General features: G+C 45.5%; 1 protein-coding gene across 4 annotated transcripts in view; it reads left to right on the top strand.

Annotated features, from left to right (window-relative positions):
* KCNAB1 (potassium voltage-gated channel subfamily A regulatory beta subunit 1) overlaps window positions 1–15574 on the top strand; it is a 516750-nt gene that overhangs the window by 153560 nt on the left and 347616 nt on the right. The window lies entirely within an intron of this gene.

The following is a 15574-nucleotide window of genomic DNA, read 5'->3' as shown; positions in this document are numbered from 1 at the left end:
ATTATGAATTTGGGACACTGCTGTGTGGCATATTACAAACTGGGGAGACTAACGTGTGGCATATTATGAATTGGAGGGAGCAGGGGCGCTTTCAAAATCTTGCCTAGGGCGCCTGGAAACCTTGCACCGGCCCTGATTGCACCCAATACAGGCTAGACGTATGGGCTCCATTAGCTTAGGGCTAAGAATCGCCAAGTAAAACTATTTTGCCTGGAAATTTGTCTGCCATTATCACAAACAAAGTAGACAGTTAAACCAAAACTACAGTGTTAGTTACAGTATGTTAGGAGGTGTCCGTGTCTCAAGATATACTGTATCTACCACTGAGGAACATTAACACAAACTAATACCCCTTTCACACTGCCATCAATTAACCCGGGTTACTGCGCAGTATGAAAGGACCCCTTTGAAATAACCTGGATTGAGCGACCCGGCATTTCAACCTGGGTAACGAGCAGGGTTGAACATGAGTTCAACCCAGCTTGCTGTGTGGTGTGAACGGGTGACGTCACCCCATCACCCTATACAGTGCACACTGCACCGCGAGCAGGGTTAAACTCGTTGAACTCATTGAACCCTGCTTGTTACCTGAGTTGAAATGCTGGGTCGCTCGACCCAGGTTATTTCAACTGGATCCTTTCACACTGCACAGTAACCCAAGTCTCTGCACGTTCATGTGCAATAACCCGGGTTATTTGATGGCAGTGTAAAAGCGACCATAACACCCAGATAAGCAACCAAGTGTTGCTTGACTTAGTGGGGAGTAAGAAGTAGATGAAAGTAAAGTAAGGAGAAGCACAAGAGGGTAGAGGGCCCTTCTCGTAAGAGCTTACATTCTAAAGGGAAGAGGAAAACAAACAGGTGTGACACAGATGGGGTAGACAGGGAAGAAGGTGCATGTAGCAGCAAGTTAAGATGAGAGCTGGAAGGCTTTGAAGAAGTAGTGGGTCTTGAGAGCCCTTTTAAAGGATTGTAGAGAGGTGCAGAGTCTGATGGGGAGAGGGAGAGAGTTCCAAAGGTGGGAAGCAGCATAGGCAAATTCTTGGAGGTGGGAGTGGGAGGAAGTAATCAATTGGCATGAGAGGCGGCGTGTATTTGTTGAATGAAGAGGGCGGACTGGAGAGTGAAGGGAGATGAGATCAGAGATGTAAATGGGAGAGGAATGGGTGAGGGTTTTGTAAGTGACTTTGAGAACCTTGATTTGGGTTCTGAAAGGGAAGAGGAGCCATTGGAGGGCTTCTAGGAGAGGGGAGGCAGATGTAGAGCATTTGGAGAGGAACATGAGCTGGGCAGCAGCACTGAGGACAGACTGGAGAGGAGAGAGATGGGAGTTGGGGAGGCCAGATAGGGGGAGGTTACAGTAGTCCAATCTGGAGATGAACAGTAAGTGTATGAGGGTTTTAGTGGCATCCTGGCTGAGAAATGGTCTAATCTTGGAAATATGTTTAAGATAGAAACAACAGGACTGTGAGAGATTCTGGATATGTGGTTTGAAGGAGAGGGATGAGTCCAGGATAAGTCCAAGACAGCGCACTTTGGGGCTAGAGGAGATAGTTGTGCCATCAATTGTTAAAGAAATGGTGGGAAGTGAGGTTATGTGGGAGGGTGGGAAAATTATCAGCTCAGTCTCAGCTCAGGTAATCAATATGCCCTTATATAGCTAATATTCTCATATACTTTCATGGACCTTATTTAGACTTGGACGCATTTAGCGCTCTGGACATACACATAAAAATGATGCTATCAATAGTTAGAACGTGCAGGCTCTGCTTAACAGTGTTAGAAGTAATTCAAAAGTCGCATTAGGTTATTCATACAGAATAATATGTAATCATATTAACACAATACTGTAGTGTCTTCACAATGTTATTGGCAGTGTCCCACATAATATAAGACAAACATTTCTATATCCATTCTTTACCGCTTTATAAATCCAGTGGATATCTTCTTATCTGCAATAGTCTAAATAGAATTGACAAAAAAGAAATCTGAATAAACCTGACACAATATAGCTGCAGTGTTAATTAAATATGTAATATCAGCTAGAGAGATCAATATGCAATCAGCCAATCAGAAGCTGCGACAGAGCTTCTGGTATCATCATCATCACCACCACGTATCTTTACAGCGGGTCTTCAGTACCTGCAAGAGGCGCATATTGGGGGTTCATCCAAGTCTCATTAGACTACATCTCCAGGGGTGCCCTACTTTCACAGTAACGCACCTTTAGTATGTGCTTGTATATTCTGCCATGCCAGGTGTAAGGTGCTGTGAGCCTAAGATTTAGTCAAATATAGATATGGACGCATATGCGATTTATATCTTTCCTTTCATATATTCCCTCACCCCATGGACCAGAGCAGTGGCGTAGGGTGCAGGGTGTATAGTGCACATGGGCCCATGTGTAAAGGACTGCCCTGTGTCCCGTCCCCTGCACCTAGAATAGACCTCACTGTGTGCTGAGCAGAGGACCCCCCCTATACATGCTGCTGGCAGCCATATGTGCCAGAAACCCTGAGATCTTCTGCGCATGCTTGGTAAATGGAGCATTTATGTGTTCCCCATAGACAGTTATTGGGTCTGCTTTTGTGATAAGTAACAGCGGGAATGAGTTGACATCTGTTGTAGTACCCCCTTGGTAAATGGCCCGGATACTGGAAAATGTGACAAGTGTCAGAAAACTACAGTTTCTGGAGGATTGTGCACATTTTTTTGTATGATAAATGTAGGCCCCATGTGACACATGGTGGGTAAAGTAGGAGCAGATTAATATCATGATTATTGAGAACACATACAGTAGCTCGCGCAAAGGGGGGGTTTCTGAGAGGTATATTTACTAAGCCTTGGATGGAGATAAAGTGAACGGCAATAAAGTACCAGCCAGTCGGCTCCTAACTGTCATGTCACAGGCTATGTTTGAATAATTAGGAGTTGGTTGGCTGGTACTTTATCACCGTCCACTTTATCTTCATCCAAGGTTTAGTAAATAGACCCCTGAGTACCCAGAAATCACTCCTGGCAGACGCGAGAGCAGGCACCATGTTATTAAGCCTCTCCCCCTTCGCGGCAAAATGCCATGATTCGCGGGTCAGTTGGGAGAGGTGGAGCCAATATGATGCGATTCCATTAGAATCGTGTCATTTGGCCCCGCTCTCCCAATTGACCCGCGAATCGCAGTATTTTGCCGCAAGGGGGGCAGGGCATATTAACATGTGTCTGCCTGCCAAGTCCCGTCCTGATCCCATCGACCATCCACATTCTCCCGATGCTGCAAGGTACGTGTGTGTATAATGTATGTGTGACTTGTGTGTGTATATTTGTATGCATGTGTGTGTGTAATGTATGTGTGACATAGGCTTGTGTGGTGCATATGTGTGTTTGCGTGAATATACTGTATGTATGTATGTGTGTGTTTGTGTATATAGGATGGCACCTGAGCAAGGTACTTACTGATTGGCATGGAGTGTTGGGGCTTGGTATTTGTGTGTATTATATATATATATATATATATATATATATATATATATATATCTTATAGGGGTGCACCCACCAGACTGATGCAGTGGTTTTCAAAACAAGATTGCTTTATTCCATCATACAAATGGAATCTATTTGTATGATGGAATAAAGCAATCTTGTTTTGAAAGCCACTGCAGCAGACTGGTGGGTGCACCCCTATAAGATATTATATTTTTTTGTTCCTGTGGAGTTATCCCAGATCAAGGATTGGTGCTGCACCCCAGCAAACTAATTAACTAAGTGTATGCGGAAACTATATGAGTATATATATATATATATATATATATATATTATTTCTTAAACGTTGCTTACCTGCATCTTTGTGGACATTTCTTTGTGAATAAAACTGTTTTTTTATGCTTTAAAAGCTATTGGAGTATTAATATGTACATAGGGGACTCGCTGCAGTTCCATTAACTCCTACACTATACAGTGACAGTTGTTAAATGCAGTGAAACAACGTTACACACTATGTTTTGCCTATTTTCTATTTTTTATGTATGAATTATGGATGGTCAGGGGACTGAAGATTTACTATTAAAGATAAGTTGCTTTTCCAATTGAATTCACGCAATATCATGTATTTTCACTATCTATTTAATATTTATTTCAGGATTAGGCGCTTGGGATTTTTTCACACACACACACACACACACACATATATATATATATATATATATATATATATATATATATATATATATATAAATAGACATTGTGGATGGCACACCCACGTGAAAATAAACAAGCCTGTGTGCCCTCCGTGGAAAGTTAAAAAACTTCCCCAATATGTCCAATGTGTCGGCGGCACTCCAGTAAAAGACACCACAACACAGGTAAGTTTTGAAACTTACCTGCCCTGTGGTGTTTTATTCTGGACTTCCGCCGACGCATTGGACATATACACCGTTTTGTAGGCGGGGTGGGGGGGTGGCTGGCCAAACGGAGGCGTTCCCGACGGAATGCCTGGCGTTTGGGGGTGGCCCCACTGACATCACTCGTGATGTCAGTGGTGAGCTTCCGGCTCTAATAGAGCCGAAAGCTCACTGGGGCTTGCGGTAAACGAGACCCTACCACAAGGGTCTCGTCACAAGTCGCGATGGTCTTGACCATCGCGACCATCAACCTGGCTGCTCGCTAAAGCTGTGGGTGGTCACCCACAGCCTAGCGAGCAGCCAGGAGGCCGTCTCTGTACATAGAAGCGGCCGCCCTCATTCAGAGTGAACGCTCGCATTTTGCGAGCGGCTCTGAATGAGGTCCAGAGTGTGGGTTGGATACAGTGTGAGTCGGTTACCGTGCAGGATACAATGTGGGTCAGATACAGTGCAGGTCGGATACAGTGTGGGTTGGATACAGTGTGAGTCAGTTACAGTGCGGTATACAGTGTGGCTCGGATGCAGTGCGGTTTACAGCGCAAGTCAGATACAGTGTGGGTTGGATAGTGCGGGTCAGATACAGTGCAGGTTTCAGTATAGGTTGGTACAGTTCGGGTCGGAAACAGTATGGAATACAGTGTGGGTTGGATGCAGTGCATGATACAGTGTGGGTTGGCTACAGTGTGGGTCAGATACAGTGCCGTTTACAGTGTGAGCCAGTTACAGTGTGGTATACGGTGTGGGTCGGAATACAGTGCGGTTTACAGCGCAAGTCAGATATAGTGTGGGTTGGACAGTGTGGGTCAGATACAGTGCAGGTTTCAGTGTGGTATGCAGTGTGGGTAGGATACAGTGCGGGTCAGATTCAGTGTGGTTTACTGCGCAGGTCAGATACAATACGGGATACAGTGTGGGTTGGATACAGTGCGGGTCAGATACAGTATGGGATACAGTGTGGGTTGGATACAGTGCACGCCGGATACAGTGTGGGTTTGATACACCAATAGTGCACTTACTGTGACGGTGGTGTTGGCAGTGTCATCGGTGCAAGGTTGCCGGTGGTGTCGGCAGTTTGGGATCCCGGTGCTGTCAGCAGTGCAGGGGTGCTGAAGATGTCCTTATTGCGGGAGTTCCGGCGGTGTCCACTTTATGGGGGTGCCAGCAGTGTCCTCAGTGTGGGGTTGCTGGCAGTGTAAGCAGTGCGGTGGTGTTGATGGTGTTTGCAGTGCAGGGGGCAGCGGGCGTGCCGGCAGAGTGGAGGTGGCTGCGGTGTCCTCAATGCGGGGGTACCGGCAGTGTAAGCAGTGCGAGGGTGCTGAGGGTGTTCTCAGTGCAGGGGGCAGCAGTGCAGGGGTGTCGGCGGTGTCCTCAGTGCGGGGGTGCCGGTGTCTGCAGCGCACGGTGGGGGGGGCAGCGGTGTCAGTGTGGGGGGTGGCCAATATCTTCCTTCCTGTGCCCATTGAAATCTATGGGCAAGCGCTTATCAGCTGAGAGCTGTGATAGACGTCTCTCTCAGCCAATCAGCAGCAATCCCATTGATCTTGCTGATGCAGTATAGCTACCTTGTGTCTTGTGGCTGTGTACAGTCTTGCCATGGTGTTGTGATATGAAACTGTCTTCCACAACCTCACCTTTGTAGTAGAGTTTGGCTGTTCCCAGGGCCGGCCCGAGCCAAAGATTTTTGGTAAGCGAGAATCAGTGGACCTTCATCCTAGATCACTCATCCACTGGCATTGATGGAGGCACAAAAACTGTGCAGCGGACCTTAATGGAATGGGTTTCCATGGCTGAGCAGCTGCATGCATGCCTCACATCTCCAAGTCCAATGCCAAGTGTCGGATGGAGTTGTGTAAAACAGACCAACACATGACTGTGGAGCAGTGGAAATGTGTTCTGTGGAGTGACGAATCACGCTTCTCTGTTTGGCAGTCAGATGGGTGAGTCTGGGTTTTGGCAGATGCCATGAGAAGGTTACCTTCCTGACTGCATTGTGCTAACTGTGAAGTTTGGTGGAGGAGGGATAATACTATGGGGCTGTTTTTCAGGGTTTCGGCTAGGCCCCTTATCTCCAGTGAAGGGCAATCTTACTGCTTCAGCATTCCAAGACATTTTGGACAATGCTATGCTTCCAACTTTGTGGCAACAGTTTGGGGAAGGCCCTTTTCTATTCCAACATGCCTGTGCCCCAGTGCACAAAGCAAGGACTATAAAGACATAGTTTGGTTAGGAAGGACTTGACTGGCCCGCACAGAGCCCTGACATCAACTCCATCGAACACCTTTGGGATTGCGAGCCAGGCCTTCTCGTCCAACATCAGTGCCTGACCTCATAAATGCTCTACAGAATGAATGGGCACAAATTCCCACAGAAACACTCCAAAATCTTGTGGAAAGCCTTCCAAGCAGAGTAGAAGCTGTTGTAGCTGCAAAAGGGGGATTACCTCAATTTTAAAGTATATGTATTTGAACACAATGTCATTACAGTTCCTGTTGGTGTAATGGTCAGGTGTCTGAATACTTTTGTCCATATAGTGTATGTATATATATATATATATATATATATATATATATATAAGCAACACAGCAGACGGCACTTGAAGACTTGTAAAAAAGTGCAGAATTTAATCAGTCATCATCGACGTTTCGGGGTAACACACCCCTTGATCAAGATGCAATATTTTTCTATTGCATTTTGAGGAAGGGGTGTGTTACCCCGAAACGTCGATGATGACTGATTAAATTCTGCACTTTTTTACAAGTCTTCGAGTGCCGCCTGCTGTGTTGCTTTTATTGTGGGGACGTGTTCCCCTCTATCAGGAAGGCACTGGAGCATTTCTTTCAGTACCTTGAGTGCCGGGTCAACTGTGGTTGCTATCTATGTATATAGAATTATTATATATATATATAAAATTCAGTTTTTGTTTCCTAATGCGATGTTCTACACAAAGTGGAAAATAATCTTCAAATGACCTGAAAACCTGAAAGGTGTCTTTAAATCATCATTTAGCACAGGGCTCTACAATAGTACTGTAATTGGCAAGTTTGGCAGCAGAATTTGTAGCCGTTCTAGATGGTGTTATGTAGTTGAAAGAGCAGTATCCACAAGGTGTAGTGAGAATCCCCTTTTTACTGTGTTTTGCAATCTATACATTGATGTACCTGAGGAAACATTTGAAGATCTTCAGCTTTGTCTGAACTTTATGTATATCCAGTAGGGGGAGCTGTATATTTATGTATATCCAGTAGGGGGAGCTGTATATTTATGTATATCCAGTAGGGCGAGCTGTATATTTATGTATATCCAGTAGGGGGAGCTGTATATTTATGTATATCCAGTAGGGGGAGCTGTATATTTATGTATTTCAGTTTTGTTTTTTTCACTCCATATGCCTGAGCTCTTACAAACACTATTATTAATGTTTGTGCCGATCATTTTATGTTAAACAAAAGCCATTATATTATGAAGCAATGGTGAAAGTATTATTATCATCCTTTATGTATATGGCGTCACCAGAGTTCCGCAGCACCTTACAAGATAAAACTGAAGATAATAAATCTCTGGTCACAGATCGTAAAGTGGACCCCTATTCTTTTGCTTTGTATAGAGTTTATATTTCTGTATCTTTAAAAAAAAAAACATTTTAATTAAGGACGGAGCAAAAACCACAGTACAGTAATACAGACATAGGGGCCTATTCTATTCATCAACACTAAAATAACGTTTTTAAGGACATTTTCCTTAAATAACATTATTTTAGTATTCATGAAGAGACTTAACACAGGAGATATCACTGATATCTCCTTGCTAAGTCCCCCTCTGTTAATTTCCACACTCCCCATACATTAGTATGGGGATATGGAAATTATGGTATTCATCAAATTCCGAAAATTGTGTATTTTTGGAATTTGACGGAGTTACTATTCGCCACTGTGAGGTGGCGTATAGTAGGTAACACTTACCTGCTTCCAGCTGGGCAGGTCCCCCGGCGTCTCCCTCTGGCGCTCTGGTCTCCCCTCTGGCTCCGTCTGCTATGCTGTCATGTGTTCTCCCAGCAGAACACAATAAAGTTTAGAAAAAAAAATTACATTTTTTTTTCTAAACAATAGTGTGTGCTGTTGGGAGACCACATGACAGCATAGCAGATGGAGCCGGAGGCTGCTGCGCGGACAGGTAAGTGCTGGACGAGGGAGAGGTGAGCGGGGGTGAGGGGGGGCAGGTGAGCGGAGGGGGGGACACAAACTTACCGCATCTGTAGGCAGTGCTGCGCATGCACTGGTTTTACAGATGTAACAGCGCATGCGCAGCACGGATTCCAGCTGCGGTAAGTTAGTGTAGAGAGGGATAACTATCTATGTCCTGAAAAGCTGTCATCGCAAAAATGACAGCTTTTCGGAATAGATAGTTATAGGGAGGAGGAATGATGAATTCCTCCGGTAATTAGGTAGAACTCCATGCGAGTTCTACCTAATTACCTCCAGGGAAAGTTTAGTTATGATGAATAGGCCCCTCAGTCATATATGGTGAGGGACAAAGGGAAATGTAAGCAGTCCTAATGTGAGTCTGTATAAAACAATAGGCATAGTCAATGCAGGTGCACGGATGAAGAATATAATAATATAGAACAGAACAATAAAAACTAGGATGTCTTTTAGCTTTATTTGCAAATTGCTATTTATTAAAACATTTTTCAAACTTCAGTAGCTACTTACTAGCAGAGGCGTCACTAGGGTTGGTGTCACCCGGTGCTAGAACTCATGGTGACACCCCCCCCCCCCTCCACCAAAAAAAAATAAAAACCTATATATCAAAAAAAAAAACGCACACAAGCCTGGTTCAAATTTTCATTGGGTGCTGAAGTCACATAAGGATTCAATAGACATAGATATCATACAAAACATTTAAGATACAGACCAGCACACCCAAAAGTGACTATTATCTGGCTATCAGTCACCATCATATCATGCCGACAAATATCGACCAAGACGTTTGACATGGCTGCTTTGTTATACTCGATAAGTAACATGCCTATTTACAAATACGTTCTGTATACACTTGCTGCTAAATATGCTAATGCACCTTATTATGGACATTTAAATAGAGTATATTTTTTTTGCAACTTATGGCGGTGTGCTGGTCTGTATCTTACATTTTTTGTATGATATATATATATATATATATATAATATATATATATATATATATATATACACACACACAGCAGCGGAGGGTGCAGATAACACAACTCTGGCATTAAATTTGCAATGTTTCAGTGCTTGTTCAATCAGGCGCTGTCATCAGGCTAATTAACACAAAACAATTCTCACCTTAAATAGAAAACTACAATTCACCACGTGTATGCCGAAGGCTGGACCGGGACCACTCACCCGGCGCAGCCGCGCACAGTCTGTAACATCATCGCGTCCTTATACTTTACCACCAGTAGTGCCCCTCATTCAGTGCACCCAGTAATGCACCTTATGAGTGCCCCCTTATGTTGTGCACCCAGTAGTGCCCCTTATACAGTACCCCCAGTAGTGTCTTATACAGTGCCCCTTATAGTGCCTCTTATGCAGTGCCTCAGCAATGCCCCTTAAGTTGTGCCCCCAGTAGCGCCCCTTATACAGTGCCCCCAGTAGTATGCCTTATACACTCACAGTGCCCCCAGTAGCGCCTCTTATGCAGTGCCCCCAGTAGCACCTCTTATGCAGTGCCCCCAGTAGCGCCTCTTATGCAGTGCCCCCAGTAGTGCCCTTATACAGAGCCCCCAGTATTGTCTCTCTTATGCAGTGCCCCCAGCAATTTCCCTTAAGCTGTGCCCCCAGTAGTGCCCTTATACAGTGCCCCCAGTATTGTCTCTCTTATGCAGTGCCCCCAGCAATTTCCCTTAAGCTGTGCCCCCAGTAGTGCCCTTATACAGTGCCCCCAGTATTGTCTCTCTTATGCAGTGCCCCCAGTAGCGCCTCTTATGCAGTGCCCCCAGTAGTGCCCTTATACAGTGCCCCCAGTATTGTCTCTCTTATGCAGTGCCCCCAGCAGCGCCTCTTATGCAGTGCCCCCAGTAGTGCCCTTATACAGTGCCCCCAGTATTGTCTCTCTTATGCAGTGCCCCCAGCAATTTCCCTTACGCTGTGCCCCCAGTAGCGCCTCTTATGCAGTGGCCCCAGTAATCCCCCTTATGCTGTGCCCCCTCCCCTGTGCAGTCAGTCAGTACTTACCTCTCTCTTCACAACCTGTTGGCCTGTCCAGGTGGGGTGCGCACTTGGCTTGAGTCCCTCTTGGCAGCGCGCTCACAGGCCCGTAGTCCCTCCTCCTCCTTCTCCATCAGGCTGGGAGCCGGGCGGCTCCCCAGAACTACAAGCGGAGCCGGCGTGCGCGATGACGTCATCGCGGCCGGCGTCCAGAACCACACACAGGCACAGAGATTCTCTGTGCCTGTGTGTGGCTCTGGACGCCGGCCGCAGTGACAGAATGTGCAGCTGACACCCGGCAGCGGCGGTAGCGGCGGGGGGCAGAGCAGAGGACCAGCGGCAGGACGGAACAGCGTCTCCGGCTCCTTTATAGTGTCTCTGGCTCCAGCAGTTCATGGTCAGCGGTGGTGCCGTGGGTGTGCGGCCCGCAGGTGTGACATACTGCTCTTCTTGGTGTCACCCCCTTGAAGGGTGACACCCGATGCGGGCCGCACCCCCCGCTCCCCCCTAGTGACGCCACTGCTTACTAGGAACTTGGGAATGGTTTTAATCAAGGCAAGGGTGCCTCACCAATACTTGGTTTCAAAGACTTCATTGTTTGATATATGTAAAATAAGTACTTTACACTAGTGAACTTCAGCATAAATAGGTAGGACTTACCATGGCAGCAGGGGATCCAAATACAGAATTTCCACTATCTGTATTCCATGTCTCAAAGGGCAAAGTTTCATTCAAGTACACATCTTAAATTAACTCGTCCATATTATACATTAGGGGGTAAATGTACTAAAGTGAGAGATTTTAGAAGAGGAGATGTTGCCCATAGCAACCAATCAGATTTTAACTATTATCTTCTAGAAGGTGCTAGTTAAATGTTAAGTAGAATTTGATTGGTTGCTATGGGCAGCGTCTCCACTTCTAAAAACACTCACTCAATATGGGGTCTATTTACTAAGCCTTGGATGGAGATAAAGTGAATGGAGATAAAGTACCAACCAATCAGTTCCTAACTGCCATGTCACAGGCTGTGTTTGGAAAATGACAGGAGCTGGTTGGTTGGTACTTTATCTCTGTTCACTTTATCTCCATCCAAAACTTAGTAAATAGACCCCTATACCCCCAGGTATATAGGTGCTGAGACCCCAAAGTCCTACTTTGTGTGATAGAGCCACTGCACTCCCTTCCACCCCAACTCAAGACAGTTTTCTTCATGTCAATCAGCAGTCACGGGGAACTAAAACTGTCTGATAATAAATACAGTTTGTGAAACCTTCATTTACATGGCCTAATTCCAAATGTGTTAGAACCTCTTCTGTAATGTATATTATCCATGGGTGTAGCTATAGTGGGTGCAGGGAGTGCCATTGCTATGGGGCCCAGAGGCTTATGGAGCCCTCCTCTGGGACCTGACTCAACTCACCCAGGTTATGAAGTTGTCTTTCAGGTTCCCAGGATTAACCGCTAAGCACTGTATGGCATAATGTGAACTGGGGACACAGTGTGGCATACTGTGTACTGGCAAGAGTTCAATATAGCATATTGTTGACTTGGGCACTACAAAAATGACACAGGGGCCTATTCATCAACCCTAAAATAAAGTTTTTAAAGACATTTTCCTTAAATACCGTTATTTTAGTATTCATGAAGTATCTTAACACAGGAGATATCACTGATATCTCCTGGTTAAGTTCTCCTGCGTTAATTTCCACACTCCCCATACATTAGTAAGGGGATATGGAAATTATGGTATTCATGAAATTCTGAAAATTTTGTATTTTTGGAATTTGATGGAGTTACTATCCGCCACTGTTAGGTGGTGAATAGCAGGTGAGACTTACCTGCTTCCAGCTGGTGAGGTCCCCCAGCGTCTTCCTCTGGCGCTCTGGTCCGTCCTCTGGCTCCGGTGGCTGCTCGGACACTGTGTTCTCCCAGCAGAACACAATAAAGTTTAGAAAAAAAAAATTATTATTTTTTTTCTAAACTGTACTGTGGTCTGCTGGGAGAACATTTGTCAGAGCAGACACCGGTGCCGGAGGCGCTGCAGCGGGTAGGTAAGTGCGGGATAGGGGGGGAGGTTTTCGGAGGGGGGACACACAAAATTACCGCAGCTGTAGGTAGTGCTGTGCATGCGTTGGTGGTTCGAATGTAACAGTGCATGCGCAGCACAGATTACAGCTGCGGTAAGTTAGTGTAGAGAGGGAAAACTATCTATTTCCTGAAAAGCTGTCATCACAAAATTGACAGCTTTTCGGAATAGATAGTTATGGAGAGGAGGAATGATGAATTCCTCCGGTAATTAGGTAGAACTCCATGTGATTTCTAAACCTAATTACCTCCAGAGAATTTTACATTATGATGAATAGGCCCCTACATATGAATTGGGGGCCCTGTGTGGTATAATGTGAACTAGGACACTACTATGGGGCGTACCATTAACTAGGGCTCCACTATAGGTCATAAAAATAACTAGGGCACTACTATTGTGCATAAAATGAACAACTGCTGTGGAGAGAGGTGTCTCTTTAGAAGGGGGAAGGGGCCCCATCAAAATGTTGCTTTGGGACCCACAAAGTTCTGATTACGGCCCTGATGTTATCCTTCCATGACAACCACAGCCGTAACTAGGCTTTTTGGTGCCCTGTGCCAGAGAGAGCATTGGCGCCCCCTCCCCCATTTTTTAAATAAGGACATAAGATAGTGCACCTGAAAAAGGGCCATGGCTTCATGGGGAGGGCCAGGGAAGAGATAGAAGAGACCAGGAGATGCTGGGGATAAAAGAAGAGGATCTACAAGTGAGAATGATAATAACCAGGAAAATTGACAGGATCAAACAGCGCCCCCTGCCCAGTCGTGCTCTGTGCCACGGCAGAGGTCGCACAACCCAAGTTACGGCCCTGATAACGCATTGAATTAAAAAGACACAAACAACATGAAAACAGTGTGCCCAATGTCCTGTAAAGAACCTGAAACCTACCTCGGTAAGTGGCAGTGTATAATGTCCTAGTTAGATATATCTCACCTGTATCAAATGCAGCACCTCCATCCGAGTCCTCTTCTCATTTCAGCTCTTGCAGTTTCTACCAGGGTTTCAGTTAGGAAACTACAGCCTGACACACAGTGAATACTGTAACTGGTGATAATGCACACATATACCAGATAAAAAGGGATGAGCCACTTGGCACCTTTATTAATGGAGGAAAGTCAGTAAAGCAATAACTTGATCTTCGACAAGGACCGCAGAGGGAGAGAGGGCCTGCTGACATAATTCACTTACATTGTTGTTTCTCTGTTTCCATTGTTCCCCTCTAGCTATCTACCTTTTTAACATGCTGCAGCTGTTCTCATGCCCCCATTTATTAATGATCGCACCTTGCAATACGATCTGGGCTTGCCAGTAACACCCATGATCGCATTGCAGGATGTGATCATAGTGCCAGAATGTATTATCCGGCACATGCAGGGACAGGGGCTCTGAAAGGAGCCGGCCCCTGCGATGTGCCGGATAGCTGCCGGGGCTGATGCACATGCGCAGTCCCTCTGACTGCATATGTGTGGAAGCCATTGCAGCTAATTATGTGATGTGTAGCCAGAGGCGTCACTAGGGTTGGTGTCACCCGGTGCTAGAACTCATGGTGACACCCCCCCCCTCCACCAAAAAAAAATAAAAACCTATATATCAGAAAAAAAAAACGCACACAAGCCTAGTTCAAATTTTCATTGGGTGCTGAAGTCACATAAGGATTCAATAGACATAGATATCATACAAAACATTTAAGATACAGACCAGCACACCATAAGTTGCAATAAATATATATTTAACTGTCCATAGTAAAGTGCATTAGCATATTTAGCAGCAAATGTATACAGAACGTATTTGTAAATAGGCATGTTACTTATCGAGTATAACAAAGCAGCCATATCAGTCAAAGCAGCCATTTGCTGGGGGAGGGGCGATAGCCTGCCCAAAAGTGACTATTATCTGGCTACCAGTCACCATCATATCATGCCGACAAATATCGACCAAGACGGTTGACATGGCTGCTTTGTTATACTCGTTAAGTAACATGCCTATTTACAAATACGTTCTGTATACACTTGCTGCTAAATATGCTAATGCACCTTATTATGGACATTTAAATACAGTATATATTTTTTGCAACTTATGGCGGTGTGCTGGTCTGTATCTTACATTTTTTGTATGATAGATATATATATATATATTATACACACACACACAGCAGCGGAGGGTGCAGCATTCCATGCTCTTACAGATAACACAACTCTGGCATTAAATTTGCAATGTTTCAGTGCTTGTTTAATCAGGCGCTGTCATCAGGCTAATTAACACAAAACAACTCTCACCTTAAATAGAAAACTACAATTCACCACGTGTATGCCGAAGGCTGGACCGGGACCACTCACCCGGCGCAGCCGCGCACAGTCTGTAACATCATCGCGTCCTTATACTTTACCACCAGTAGTGCCCCTCATTCAGTGCACCCAGTAATGCACCTTATGAGTGCCCCCTTATGTTGTGCACCCAGTAGTGCCCCTTATACAGTACCCCCAGTAGTGTCTTATACAGTGCCCCTTATAGTGCCTCTTATGCAGTGCCTCAGCAATGCCCCTTAAGTTGTGCCCCCAGTAGCGCCCCTTATACAGTGCCCCCAGTAGCGCCCCTTATACAGTGCCCCCAGTAGCGCCTCTTATGCAGTGCCCCCAGTAGCGCCTCTTATGCAGTGCCCCCAGTAGCGCCTCTTATGTAGTGCCCTTATACAGAGCCCCCAGTATTGTCTCTCTTATGCAATGCCCCCAGCAATTTCCCTTAAGCTGTGCCCCCAGTAGTGCCCTTATACAGTGCCCCCAGTATTGTCTCTCTTATGCAGTGCCCCCAGCAATTTCCCTTAAGCTGTGCCCCCAGTAGTGCCCTTATACAGTGCCCCCAGTATTGTCTCTCTTATGCAGTGCCCCCAGTAGTGCCCTTATACAGTGC

Source organism: Taudactylus pleione, unplaced genomic scaffold (assembly GCF_031769625.1).
Source record: "Taudactylus pleione unplaced genomic scaffold, aTauple2 ptg000436l, whole genome shotgun sequence".
Lineage (NCBI taxonomy): Eukaryota > Metazoa > Chordata > Amphibia > Anura > Myobatrachidae > Taudactylus > Taudactylus pleione.
This window is presented reverse-complemented; position numbering and strand designations above follow the sequence as displayed.